The 13,769-nt window shown below is 39.0% G+C and overlaps 1 protein-coding gene across 4 annotated transcripts in view; it reads left to right on the top strand.

Moving 5' to 3' along the window:
- The window catches only part of kdm6ba (lysine (K)-specific demethylase 6B, a), an 86,013-nt gene that overhangs the window by 1,390 nt on the left and 70,854 nt on the right, over positions 1-13,769 (top strand). For all 4 annotated transcript variants that reach the window (XM_058623740.1, XM_058623734.1, XM_058623739.1 and 1 more), the window contains exons 2-3: positions 1,898-2,072; positions 2,337-2,385. The gene's annotated coding sequence lies outside the window, so the exon portion shown is untranslated. The remainder of the gene's footprint in view (positions 1-1,897; positions 2,073-2,336; positions 2,386-13,769) is intronic.

Genomic DNA, 13,769 nt, shown 5'->3' on the forward strand with positions numbered 1-13,769 from the left:
ATAACATTGAAGGTTTTTGATTACTATTATTATTATTATCATTGTTCTTTCATTTTTGAAGAATACAACATACACAATAAAATGACGTTTAACTGGAGACAGAACCATACTTAATAACATAATAACAACAAAAGTGTGGGAGGTATAAGTGTGTGCTTGACATGAGGATAAGATAAGATATTTAAGTTGGTACATTTACATTGTTACAGCAGCAAAGACAGTAAAGATAATAAATATAATTATAATAAAAAAGTTAAAATCAAAGTAGAATGTACATTTATAGACAGTTTACGGAATACACAGTGTGGGCTTGATATTTACAGGTGTATTTAATGTAGTTCGCGTTAAGTTGCACTGTACTGCTCACCTAGTTAAACTACAGCCTCATTTAAACTTCTATGTACTGTTTGTCCCAAATAAAAAAAAACAACAACAAAAACACCTTCTGGCCGTGCCGTTGATGGACTCATTTCCAATGATGCAACGCAACTTCCGGTGCTGCCGTTCACCTGCTCACAGCTGCACAAACTTAAACTAATTAACGATCCTCGCTGGTGAAACAAAACAAAAATAGTATATTTTTTCTCGCTATAGCCGAAATTATCTTCATTATTTTGTTAATTTTGCTAAATTAACATAGAGAAATGTAGAATATAGTCCTTCTGAGCAAAAAAAAAAGTTGCAACGTTTTAACTTCTAAAAAATAACGGCTACACTCTGCCGCACACAGCAACCCACTCCAGGTAAAATATAATTCTGGCTTAAATATATTTTTTTTTTATTATATTTATTAATTAGATTTTGGTTTACTTATATTGTGTATGAGTATTAAATACATGTATTTCCAGTGGCTTTCATGTCATGTCACCCACTGACTCATTGTATTTTTACTCTTGTCACATGACATGGAAACTATTAAAAGGGTATTTCTTGAATTTTTAATATAACACAATAACAAAAATAAGTCTGTCTAATTTTTCTGGGCAAGTAATGTAATTTAGCTTTCTTTTGGAGGTTCTGGGTCATATATCTGTTTGAAAAAGCATATTTGGTCACACTATAGGAACACATATTCACCATTACCTAGTTGCTTACTAATGTGCATAAGTAGCATAATAGCCCTTTATAAGTAATTATTAAGCATGTATTAACACCTTATTCTACGTAACTTTATACCTCTATAACGGCATGAATTAAGGTTTTTCCTGATTAAGGTGTTAAAACGCGCTTAAATACTACTACTACTAATATAGGGCTAGTATTCTACTTCTATGCATGTTAGTCAGCACCTAGTTAATGGTGAATATGTGTTAACAAATTGACTTGTTTGTCAAGAATAGAAAACGTATCTGCCATTGGTTTGTAATCTGGGTTACATGGCATGAAAACTGTAGGTAATAAAATATGTATCAATATACAGTCATGGATACATTCATTTGTTTCCAGGAACAATGTTTTGAATGTTGATTTAATGATGCTTGTTTCTTTTGCTTTCTTATTGTGTAATGTCATGTAAGGCAAATTCTCTCCAGGGCCAGTACTCATTCATCTATAATAATATGATAAAATCTGATAAGGGTGTTGGAAGTGTGGTGGTGGCAAATGTAGCGTGGGAGAGATGTATCACTGCTCAAATGTCCATTGCTGTACAAAGTGACAGTGATGCAAATTGCTGAAGCGCAAGAGGGTGTATTGTCCTCTAGATGGCGACATATTTGTAGTCCACCATGGGCCGTAGTGAGCAGCTGGCTAATCATATGCTTATGACCAACCAAGTGATTTGTGATCCATCTTTTAATTTAGTTGTTTTTATTGCACATGAACAATATATGCTGATCACTGTTTCCAGATGTAAATTCATTATTGGATCATTCTTTGTTTTCTCTCCTTTTCACAGAGAAGAGTTGAGGAGTATGGCCATGCACTACCATGCTGTGTTTGAACCACCGTGACTTTTGTGTCAGTCTGGGTGACCTACACTAGGCTAGAATGAACAAAATAAAATGAAAGTTGCAGATGTAGCCTTTGAAGATGGACTGCACCATCTGCTGATGGAAAATCCTTTCATCTAGGTAAGATAGACATGTTAAAGGAATATTTGAATGCTTACTCTGATGTTACTGTAGGTGTTAGACCTAGTATTTTCTCTTAAAACCCCCCTACCACCACTATTGTGACATTGCTGGGTACTTTTTTGGTCTTTTAAAGGTACTACATTCACGCAAGTGTTTCCCACTAATATATAAATACATTACATGTATATATATCATTGTCTTACATGTAATAAATTGTAATATACTATACTGATAACTCTCTTACTTTACTGACTTCTGCAGAGGAACCATCTGCATTTGGCCGCGACTCTGGGAGCACCCTTCTGCTCAGGTAAGATTTTGACCTGATAGTGCATAGCCTGCAGTGACACATGACATACATCTGTCTAGTTGATGCATGCTTGTCTGAGCTTCTATTGCCATAACGAAATGTTTAACAAAACACGTGTCTTAAAATACCTAACCAGTGGGTACAGTATGTTCTTTTTTACTCTGCCAACTATGACTTCTAGTAACTACCAAACCGTTTAGAAGCATTTCAAGATGCAATATTGGTAGCAACTCTTATAAATCCCCGTTGAGCTAGGATCAGATCTGTAGAAAGTTTTTTCCATCCCAGCCTTTTTCACAGTTTTAGCCAAGAGAAAATACTGTACGTAGAGCAGTCATTTTCTCCAAAAAAGGACAAAAATATACTAAGTGAATCCATCACAAAGGAAATTCTGCTGGATTTGTTGTGTATTAGGCTTCAGAACTGACTGTAAAAGTAGAATATAGCTAAAAACCTTTTTGTGTTGGACGTTTAAGCTTTTATGACCAGTCTCTTCTGTTTTAGTTCTGGAGTTTCCGTCATCTTTACAGCTCCAAATTGATTGGGATTGGGTCACAGCCAAATTCATACACAAAGCTGAGCTTTACATATTCAACACTCTCACTTACACTCACCTAACTTAAGACCAGCTCATTTTCATTTTCTCACACCCACACTGAAAAACATGGCTAACACTGTTTTGATCTCCCTCATTTGGGACTAAGACACACACACACACACACACACACACACTTACACTTGTCTATGTGCTGCTGTCTCCCAGGACCCACCAAGTATCTCACACCTGGGGTTTTCCAACACTTAGCCCACTCAGCTTTATTACATACATTTAAAAGCTGGCAATGACTCAAATCCATCTTGCATATAAATGCACACATCTGGCTATTCTCTATAAGAAAGGGTGGTATTGAGGAAAAAGAAGGGAAAGAAAAGTATTGAAAGAATAAAGTGCAGTCATGTCATGATTATTGTGACTGTAAAGAGCTTGTGGTCTGTAGACTGTTGTTGTTGTTCATTAATATGTCGTCAGATTGGAAACAGCAGTTGCTGTTAAAATTATAATATTTTCATACATCACATCATGATCTCATATTAGACTGGCCCTGTACCTTCTGTGCATTGTATGATGACCACTTGTCTATAATAGAAACTAAAACTTGCATATAACCCTATACTATAATGTTACTTTCCAACTTACACCCTCTTTACAGTTCACACTACAGTTTATACTATTCTGTCTATGATTGATTTGTGTTTAATTTTTGTAATTAATTGTTACTCAAACATGCGTTTGTACCATTCGCTGACACATGACCCCCCTTCCAGAAGGAAAAATAACAGCCCCAACTGTCGGTGTCAGTGTAGAACACAACATGGAGAGGTTTACGGATGTTGGTGTAATTGGACTGGCAGGACTCCCAGTCAATGTTGTCATGTGTTTTGTTGACTTGTATTCCAGTGTGATGTTAGAGAATCACTCAACATCGTCATCAGAGATTTCACCTTCCTGCAGTGTGCTATTGTTGTTTCCCTACCAAAGTGACATTTTGTCTGTTTGTTTTCTGATTGGCCAACCATGCTTTACAGTTATGGTTGTCTCACCAGCTTTTGACTTTGCATGCTTTCACAGAGTGATTCTGTGTTTTTGTATAGGCGAAGAAGTTTTGGACAGGACAAAGCCTCAGAAACACACACATGTTCACACTCTCACCCTTAAAACATGGAGCCTTGTGTCACATTCCCTTTGGCCTTTCAGTGCCATTGGGTATCTTTTCTAAAAATAATTGTTAGCTTCTAGCTTTTTCATAAAGATCTTTCAATAATGAATGTCAAACTATGACGTTGTCATTACTCTTGACCTGCAGATCTTGGCAGCACTGGCCAGTTCTATCTGGTCATTTAGTTGAAGATATGGTAGATGAGATCTTTGCTTTCTACAGCATTTGAAGTCCACTGTAAAGACCCATTTAATTTTAAATTCAGTCTCAGCAGGAATGAAGTGTGGATATTTTAGTTATCACAACCATAAGTATCTTCTAGTTTTTTCTCTGGTCTGTTTCCTTTAACTGCTGCTGATCTGAAAAACAAGAGTATTTCTGCATAAGTATGAAACTACCTCACTTGCTGAGAGTGAGACAAAGGATAAAACAAAAAACCCAACAATCCATCCAAGTGAGAACAGACTTGAAGGATGGACACTGAGAGAAAGGGACAGGAAGAGAGGTGTGAGAGCTGAGTCAGGGTGCCTGAGGGGAGGACGACAGGAAGCAGTGGGTGAGGAGGAGGACAGGATAGAGAGAAAAGAAGAGACTCCTCTTCATCCTCCTACTCTGTCGTCATCAGTGGTTTCATTGAGGGAGGAGTGGCGTGGGGAGGGAGAGGTGGAGCTGACATCATCCACCTCCTAGCGGTCTGTGCGGGTGTAATACCAAATCCTCCAAATCAAACATGGGAACAGTCATGTTTATGTCATCAAAGGGATTTGGTGCATTTAACCAAACAACTGGTAGAGATGGAAAAAAAATGAGAGCAAGAACGAGCTCAAGAGAAATGGAGAGATGAGATGAAAGAGCTCCTCTGCATATGTGGTTATGTAACTTTACTGTAAAAGAGGGCATTGGGTTTGTGTGCGAGTATGCTTGGTCTCATGTGAGCTTTGTTTGTGTGTGTGTGAGTGTAGGGGTGACAGAGTTTGTGAAGAGGAAGATGCCCAACATGCACTTTATTCTCTGCTGCGGTTGTTGTTTGGCCTTAACCAACTGTCACACGTCTCTGTTGGTATGCCATGTATTTATGTGTGTGCTCCTAAGGTGTGTTTATTGGTACTTTGTCAGTGTGTGCATAACTATGTGTTTACTATGTATGTACTTATACCTCTGTTTTTGCAGTGTTGGTATGTGCACCTGTCTATTAGGCTCCTCAGTGGTTTGGGAGGCAGTTAAGGATAGATGGTGCAAGTTTTGTTAAAAGATGGTGCTAAATTAAGCAAGTGGAGAGATATGGCTTTTTAAAGGTACAGCATGTAAAATCTAGCAACATTTATTGGTGGAGTTGCATGTTGCATATCCTTCACACCTCCTTTCCCTTCCCAACTCAAGATGTTTAGTTTGTCCATTGTGATCTATTGCAACAACACAATGGTTCAAAATTACATCCAACAATTCATATAATCACATTATTGTACTTTAAAAAAAAAAAAAAAGTCTTCAGTTTCTGCTAAATAAAAATTATTTTCCCTACATTTTACACAGTGGATCTTTAATTGTGGTACTTATCGGGGTACTTGTCATAGAAACCACTAAACCAAAATAAACATGTAAATAGGAGTTGGAGTACTCAATGGTCAGTGTAAAGAAAGTAAATTCTCTCTCTAAAAAAAAAGAAAGGAATTCTTGATGTAATAGTTTTGAAAACATAAGAAAAACTTGGCAGTTTTTTTGCATATATTGATTGTGATTTGCAATATTTCACTAATGCAGAAATCACATACGAGTATCAGCTTCACCTGGCAAACCGGAAGACTGTCGTCCACTTTTTATATACGATCTGTTACCCTGCTGCTGCAGCTGAAACTTAGCAGGGCACAACATGTGAACACGGCCTAAAAAGAGGTTTGGCTAAAACGCTTGCAGAGGATTTTGTGTACAGTGGTTGTGCATCTCTGTTGAAAAAAAATGTAAATCTCAACAAATCCTAAATTCCCCCAACTCTCCCAACTCAAATCCCTCTCTTGAACAAATCCACTGCCAACCCCCCTTCAAAGTTTGGGAAAAGACGTCAGTGTAGTTCAAATCTGTCTTGTGTTCTCTCACTTTCAGACCCTCCCTTTCCACCATCTCTCCCCTGCTTCTGTTATGGCTTTCTGCCTCTCAGGTTTCACCCCACCCACCCCCAGCCTTATACACCCCAGTGCCCCCCCTTTGACCCCCGTTACCCCATCCACCCCCTCAACCTCATTCTCCCCAAGGCAAGCCCACAGCGCCCAGGCCTTTGTGCCTTCCTTGCCCTCCCTCCTCCTCCACCTCTGCCTCCTCCTGCCTTTGTGTGTGAGGGGCCAGCAAAGGGAGAGAGAAGAGGAGAGGGAGGCTGCAGAGGAGAAAGAGAGACAAGAGCCAGAAAAGAGGGATTCTATAGATTAGATGTGAAACCAGAGCTTTCGTTCTCTTTACATGCTCTTACGTGATGACTGAAATTGTGTCTAGTGAAAGCTGAAATATCAATGTCTTTTTCCTTTTTCTTTATATTCCGGATAAATTTTTCACTGGAATAGTATGACCATAAAGCTGAGTACAAATGAAATACATTATTCTATTATAAATACTATACGTAATTATTATAGTCCACCTACATTTAGTATATTGTTATTATTTTTATCCTTATTTTCACTAGTTCTAGTAAATTGAATGGAAATAAGTTTGATTGGTGTTACATTTTTCTATACCTGTGGCCCCATTTGAAATTTTACCATCCTTCAACATCCTTTACAGGCCATAATCTTCCCAATATCCTCGAATGAACTGTCTGGAACATGGTAGTGATGAGAATGAGAGGATGATGTTACTCCCTGCTAGTTTATCTATGACTCAAAGTTTTCCCTTAAAATTGGCATCCATAATAACACAACTAAAAATATAAATCACATAATTACATTCAGGCACACTGGGCGCACATGTGCAAACGTAACCAAAAAGAAGCTGAAGCTGAGAGTATTACTGACAAGAGACATAGGTAAGAACAAGGATTTTATTTTTTTTATTTGACCAACAGCAAGGTGAAACTGAGTGTTCACAACTTATGTTCAGTTGTGTTGGATAAGAACCAGTCAAGAAGTGAATGTGAGTAACTAAATTCATCATCGTTTACAAAGGTCTGTCCATTTTCGCCCAGTCAGACAATAAAGCTGCCCTGGGAATTTTAGACTAAATGGAACCATCTGCCTAAAATTCTGTGGTAGTGTGGACAGCAGGTGTATTTAAATGAAAAATGAAAACTGAGTAGTATGGATGTAGCCTCAGAGAAACCCTCACCTTTGATGGTACCATTCATCACTTGGACGGACACTAATTGCTCTCTATTATCAAACTTAACCACAGTTCACAGTTTGATTTGGCAGTATTTATATCAAGCTCCAGACCTTTTTCTATTTCCCCTCCAAAATCTCTTACCATCAGTAATCTACTATTCAACACTTATTTAAGACAACATGTCACCATGAAACCATTGACTATCAACTTGGTTTGTCCATTTCTTAGCTTAAATAATCACTGATTGTAACCTGACAGGCGTGCAGCCTCTATTGGAAGTGTCTACGGTTTTATGTTGTTGTCTTTTATTGCAGAAAAATAATTGTCGGATCAAATTGTCCCATGTGCTCCATAGGGCCCAGAGGGTGGAGGTTCTCTTCCCCTGATGTATATTGTAGTATGAATCAACCAGTGTTAAGAGAACTATTGGAAATAAAGTGGTGCATTAGAGCACATAAATTATGTTGGCTCACACAACATATATCACAAAACAACCTAGAAAAAGACATTACAGTGCTGAAAACAGACTACTTCTGACCAAAATGTCCAGTTTTGGATCATCCTTTGGACATGTATGTGAACAATGTGTGATGTTCATAATCATACAAATCATAAAATGTAATCTGTGTAAACACAGATACAAACTGAATAGATTTCACAGCTCCTAAGGTAGTTCAACTGATGATGTAATAGTTCTCAAATGGTTCTCACTGTTGAGCAATCCCAGAGACACACACACACACACACACACACACACACACATTGGCTGGCCTTTTTAATCATATGGACAATCTATAGGGACATACAGGTATAAACCCAGTGTATTTATATCATGTCTAAGGAGGACCCAATAGAGGGCAATATAGAGCAGTCAAGTTTCTTACAGTAGCTATATGTGCTCTGATTAAGGCCAATTATAAATGTATCACATGAGGAAAAAGTATACTTATATGACCTTACTGTATTAGAAAGAAGAACTATTTGTGTGAAAATTATAATTTTCCTTTTGCTAATAAGATCTGTAAAAAAATACCTTGAGGAAATTAGAGTTCAGTACTCGTGTTTTTTTTTACAACAATTTGTTACAGAAAAAACCCCTGTGAGCTGTATCCAAAATCATGTGTCACACATTAATAGCAAAAGAAAACAACATCCCACTGTGGCCCAGGTCACTGAGTTCAGATAGTAGAATTGTGTCATTACGTAGCTAAGAGGGTAGGGTTTTAACTAAAGTGTTCTTCATAGTTAAGCCAACTAGATGGCCAAACACTGACAACGCCATTTAACTTCTGACCTCACTAAATGTCCCACAGAACTGCCAGCTGATTAACAACACACACACACACACACACACACATACACATACACATACACAAAGAGTGACGGGGACATGTGGAGCTCAAACTGATGAGGCTTGTGAGTGTGTAAGGAAGCAAGTGAGTGAGGCCAGTGTGTGAATACAGTGAGTGTGTTAATAAGCTTGTCTCAGTACAGTATGTGTACATGCATTATGCATTTACTGTCCAAAGACACACTGTACCTCACATACATTTTTAAAATCCAGGAAACAAAAGGGATAGTCGTGCTAGGTGCATTTGCATTTGTACGTGCATGTGCATGCTCCTCTGCAAGTGTTTGAATGTGTGTGTTTGAAATCTACTTGCCCAGAGAGCATGCCCACCCGGACAGTATATTCCTGGAAAGCCGACTGCCACTCCTGTTATAACAGCTAACTCAATTAGAGGAACTCCTGCCGCCAAGCTCTCTGCGCTAAAAGCTTCAAAAATTCACACCAGACATTTGAGGACATCTACTCTCGATTTAGAGCTACATTATCTAACCTTTGGTGATTTTTGTATGCTGCTGCCCTCAGCTGAAAGCATGCTCTGTTAAGCAATACTATCAGACTAGACTGAGAGAGCATATGTATGTACAGTATATGTACAGCAGCAGTGTAGGAGCAGGTGGGGACAAGAAGCATTTACTGCTTTCAACTGCCAAAAGACCGGGTTTTCAGTCATACTCCAACTTGTTTTCAGCCGTCTGGCTTTGCTAGAGCAATATTGTCTGTCTTGACACAAAACAAATCACTTCCTGTGTGTAGAACGGGAATGTCACCGGACGCAATTAGAGCTAACCAGTTGCTATACTGATAAACACAGATAGAGCTGTGTGAAGCTGATGGGATTAATCAGCATTAGGTGACTCTACAGTTTTAATTTAACCAGCCAAACATTTATTATATTCCCAACAAATACAAACTTGTAACTATTGCAGTTACAGCTTTGGCTTTTTGCCAATAAATCTCCACCAGTGACATTTAACAGCTAACATTTAGAAACCAGAAAAGCTCATCTAAGCACTATTCAAGTGTGTGAAATAAAAAACTAGCCTGGGAAGCCAAATTGGCCATATAATGGGTTATTTGTATATATTTCAGAAATCAGTAAACCATGAAAATGTGACTTAAGTCTTCAGGAATGTCTGGTGTGTCTTAAAATTCACAGCACCCGGTGTAATGCTCTCCATGATGGCATCCTTAATGCAGTCATGCAAACCATTAATAGAGAACAAAACCAAACCGAACCGAAGAAGTGAAATACCCGCCTTTCATGCGAGGTGCTGACCTTTCCTACTGAGGATGCTATTCATTGATCACTTAGATAAACATTCCTAACAACCATTATTGTCCCTCCCAAAGACCTCCCATGGACAGCAGTTATAATTAGCCCCCAAGGTAACTGGCCTACTAATTGCTGTTTGTTGGAATACATGATTTGCCCCTTTCCAAACCCGAGGGGAAACTGCTATTTCATTTAATTACCTGCTGCTAAGTTTGACAACTCATTCCAAGAGCTGTTTTTGGACCTGATGGTTTTGTTTTATTTTATGTGAGAGGAAGGCAAACTGAATATCAACCTCCTCTCCAGAGTGGTCACTGCCACAGTGGCTTCTGTAGTTATACACACAAGCTGCACTACGCAGACACACACACTGTGAGATGAACAGACACCCTTCCTTTGTCGTCCTGTGTGTACTAGCTTTTTAGGCAGCAGACCCATTCATCATGTGTCTGACTGTCTGCGACTGGGCTACTATTTATTGTCTCTCCTGCTTATTCTCCAGGAACCTCCAACTCTCTTTCTACCTCTTTCACTACTTTCTTTGTCTTTGTGCCCCCCTCCCTTCATCTCTCTCCTACTGTCTTTATATCTTTTATACTCTCCCTCCCTCTTGCACCCTATCTTGCCTCACTGAGAGAACAAAGAGGACATAGCGAGTTACCTTGTCTGTGTCTGTCTGTCTGTGTATAGTGTAGTGTTCAGGACTCATTTCACAAAGCTCCAGTGATGTAGAAATCATTTGAACATTTATTAGTTTGTTTTTTTTGTTTTGTTTTTTAAAAAAGAGGGCTAAGATACTAAACAGACGTGTTCTGATGCTTAACTGAAGCTTGACATTGGATAAAGTCTAGCAAATTGTCAAAATGAAATTGTCAGCAGGTGAATCATGATGCTGGGTACAACATTGTGACGTCTATTAACCATCAGCCCAACCCTACTGTAGCCCCTCAGGAAATATAGTCATTATAGGGTGATACCAACACAAAAGATCTAAATCATTGCCACAGACCTCAGGTTACACTATATTTATGTTAGAAAACAGGCTACAATTAAACCAGTCATACCACTTCTTATGTGTCAGTGCTGTATGTGTTTTTTTTTCATTGTTTTTTTTTTTTTCAAGAAACTTTTAAAAAAAGGTTTGGGGAACCTTTGGGCCTTTTTAAGACCTGCATTTTAACTTGACTGTCTGTCAAGAAAAGAAAGAAATGGAAAGACTACTTTTTTGTTGACATAAAGTACTAACAGTGATGATAGTGGCAGAGAGAGATAAACCTTGGATACTGTGACAGCTGTGATTGGTCAGTTAAAAGCGGAGAAGCTGTATATTCGGTTTTCTCTTTTCCAGTGACAAATTTAGAAAAGGCACTCTAGCGTAAACATGCTCATCTGCGAATGAAATAAAACATGGAACGCCAATTCCACTGCAGCAGATATTTCCTTTGTCCTTCATCAGTTAAGCACAGGATGTAAACTAAATTACAGCAGGGAGTGTAATTAAAGTGTCCCAATTCAACTTTTGAACGATCCACTGACGACCCCTTATAAAAATGTCCATAGCATTTGCAGAGAAAATATACATGTGTAAAATGAGCTTTAGATTAAAGCTTTCCCACAAAGAGAGGATTAGACGGATGGTTCAGCTTTATTTGAACAGGCACATTAAGAACTATGATCTTGCCCCAATGTCTGTTCTCATTATTTGTCATTTTCTAGTCCAAGTTGACATACAGACCTGAAAAGTACACTTCGATCATGACTGCGATGTTGAAAGCTCACCTGAGATATCTGAATGTGAGTTTTGTTTATCAGTAGTCCTTCACCCTGAGTCCTTCACTTTTGACTCCATGCTTCCTTCATTCCTTCCTTCCTTCCCTCTTACTCACTCTCTCTTTGTGTGTATGTGTTTGTACATGTATACATACATATATATATATGTATGTATGTACACTACACAGGCCCCCTTCAGGGCCAAGAACAGGGTTGTGTTGCCATGGTGAAAATGAAATCCAAAATGCAGAGTTGCAAGGAAACACTAGATTGGCTGAGGAGCCATTCATGGGATTGTGATGTCTGCTGTCAGCTGGCCAATGGGAGCAGGCTGAGCCAGAGCTGTTGCTAAGGGGAGTAGCTTGGAACAGAGTCAGAGGCTCTCTCTCTGTCTCTGTCTCTGTCTCTCTCTTTCTCTTTCTCTCTCTCTCTCTCTCTCTCTCTCTCTCTCTCTCTCTCTCTCAGTTTCTGGCTGACTTGTCTGTTCTATCCTGCTGCTCGCTCTGCCTTTGCCCTCACTGACTCCTTCTCTCCGTCCCTCCTCTCCTCTAACCCCCACCCCCCCACATACACACTTTTTTTTCTTTTTGCAATTCTGCACGTGCAAAGGGGGAAAGAGCACATGTTGAAAAATTCACAGAATATTTCATGCTGCTTGTTGTGCAGGGCCGAGCTATATCCATGGAAACCTTGCACAGACAGTAGTGAGTGTTTGTGCTTGCATGCATGAAGGTGTGTCTGTTTGTTTTATTGTTGACAGTGTGTGTTGTAATGATATTCCTTTGTACCTTTCTTGCCTGTGCACTCATGTGTGCTTATGTTGAGACTCTCTGGTCTTTCCAGTGTGTGTGTTTGTGTGTGTGTGTGCGTGTGTGAGAGAGAGCGAGAGAGAGAGAGAGAGAGAGAGAGAGGGAGAGTTGGTGAGGTTGTGTGTATTTGTTTATGTTTAATGCCTGGGGGTGCGTGTCAGGGAGTTCACTTGGGCCTCTCCAGCTGAGGTGGGCTATGTTTGAACAGGAGCCAGGTAGTGTTGAGTGTGCAGCTGCTGTCCCTTCACACTCTTTTATTCTGCTGATCACACGTTTTTGCTGTTGTTATAGGGTTGTCAACAAAATAGCAGTTAATAGTATCAATGTGTACTTAGTGGAAAGAAAAATTTGAGTACAGAAAAACACGAAAATCTATCAAATGAAGTCTATCAAAACTATTTGGAAAATAATCACGCAAAACAGAGGAATCCATATTTCTTACGCTTTAGGTTTTGAAATAGGATATGTGATTTTGTGTGTTTTAAAGGTCTGCAGGTTTGTTTGGCTAGAATTGATGTAATAAAACCAATATCATTGTTTCCGTAGCAACAGCAGTGTTTACAGCTGATTTTGAAGTCAAGAGCTAAAACGTCCTGCTGAAATACGAAATTAGGCAAATTCTTTTTATTTTGAACATTACAGCATTTAAACCTAATTTTGTGGATTCCAAATAAAATCCCTTGGATACTGTACATAGGAAATGGGCACTCAAACATCACACAGCCAATGTCCAGTACAATGATGTGTAAAGGAGTTTAGGCTCAAGTATTATTCGTATTGGTTAGCCCCACCATCAATCATTAATTTAGTTGCTGGATGACTTGTCAACTGTCAGACTTTATTTATGCAGCATTTGATTTGCACAATTTGGTCTCCAGTACCGTTTATTATCTAGATCAAGCTTGAATAAAGAAATCTGAGGTACTGCACTGAGTCATGTTATATTCAGTAACAAATGATCACACTTTGCCAAGAGGCAGCCCTCACACAGAGAATGACCTTATTGTTCATTTTTGGAAGGGCAGAAATACTGTACGACACCCCACCATTGCATCAGGAGCAGCAACAGCACATCCGCTCTCTCAAGACATTTTTCTATACCCACTCCAGGTCATCCCTCCTCTCATTTCCTCCGTCCACACTTCCTGTTTCCTGGC

The sequence above is a fragment of the Solea solea genome, chromosome 3 (assembly GCF_958295425.1).
Source record: "Solea solea chromosome 3, fSolSol10.1, whole genome shotgun sequence".
Classification (NCBI taxonomy): domain Eukaryota; kingdom Metazoa; phylum Chordata; class Actinopteri; order Pleuronectiformes; family Soleidae; genus Solea; species Solea solea.